The sequence below is a fragment of the Pteropus vampyrus genome, unplaced genomic scaffold, assembly GCF_000151845.1.
Source record: "Pteropus vampyrus isolate Shadow unplaced genomic scaffold, Pvam_2.0 Scaffold1000001733, whole genome shotgun sequence".
NCBI classification, from domain to species: domain Eukaryota; kingdom Metazoa; phylum Chordata; class Mammalia; order Chiroptera; family Pteropodidae; genus Pteropus; species Pteropus vampyrus.
This window is the reverse complement of record NW_011916135.1, coordinates 2114-3069: the sequence shown is the minus strand read 5'-3', so window position 1 is coordinate 3069 and position 956 is coordinate 2114. Positions and strand designations below refer to the sequence as shown.

At 39.2% G+C, this 956-nt stretch overlaps 1 non-coding gene across 1 annotated transcript; it reads left to right on the top strand.

Annotated features, from left to right (window-relative positions):
- Window positions 1-519: 519 nt before the first annotated feature.
- LOC111735474 lies at window positions 520-624 on the top strand. The gene has a single exon (XR_002778798.1). It is a non-coding gene; the product is annotated as a U6 spliceosomal RNA (small nuclear RNA).
- Window positions 625-956: the final 332 nt, after the last annotated feature.

Here is a 956-nt window from a genome sequence, read left to right as displayed (position 1 = left end):
CTCTCATCCGCCCTCTGCTGGGTCACTGCTCCCAGAAGCGCAGCCCGAAACGGCATCAGTTTTCTAACAGCCGCGTCACTTCATTCTCTCATGTTGATTTGCCACCGACTAAAGCCCTTTTGTCCCTGTTCAAAGTCAAGTCAGATCAAGGATGACACATTGCATGTTGGCCCCTTTTAACCTAAAAAACTGTACCCCAACTTCCTTCTTCATAACATTCCCCTATCCAAGACACCAAAATAATTGTTTTCTCGAATGCCAGAGACCTCTTTGACTACTAGCCCTCTTCGTGGTGTTAATTTCTTAGGGGGCTATCAAGCAAGGACCGTTTGTGGAATAATTATTAATTTCTATTTTTCATTAATCAAATTCACGATCTAACACTCTTACCTCATTGGGTTGATACAAACGCACGGATAAAGCCAAAATTGTGATGTTTCGTAGTAGTGTAACTTTGGTCAAGTTACTGACCTTCTGTGAGCCTCGATTCCCTGTGCAATAGAAAGAGGATAAAAAAATATGTTTCAGTAAGAGCAGCACATACACTAAAAACGGAAGGATAGACTGTTAGCACGGCCCCTGCTCAAGAATGACATGCAGATTCGTGAGCTGTTCCATATTTTTAAAGCTGAGCTCATGTGTAGATTTATTAGATATTATAAAATGTCTCTTCATAAGAGGTTTCTAATTTATATCGCCGCCAGAAATGTATGCAAGTGACTGTTGCCCTCAGCCTCAATGATAATCGCAACCCTTTTCATTCTGTAACTCATTTCAGAAACGAGAATTGGATCTTGGTATCATTGAAATCTATTTTTCTCTAATTATGAGATTGTACGTGTTTTCATGTGTAAGGGCCATTTATTTATTTGTGAATTGTCTATTCGGCTTTGAAACCTACTTTGCTATCATGACCCATTCATTTTTAAAGAACAAAATATTTCATTATCCAAAGG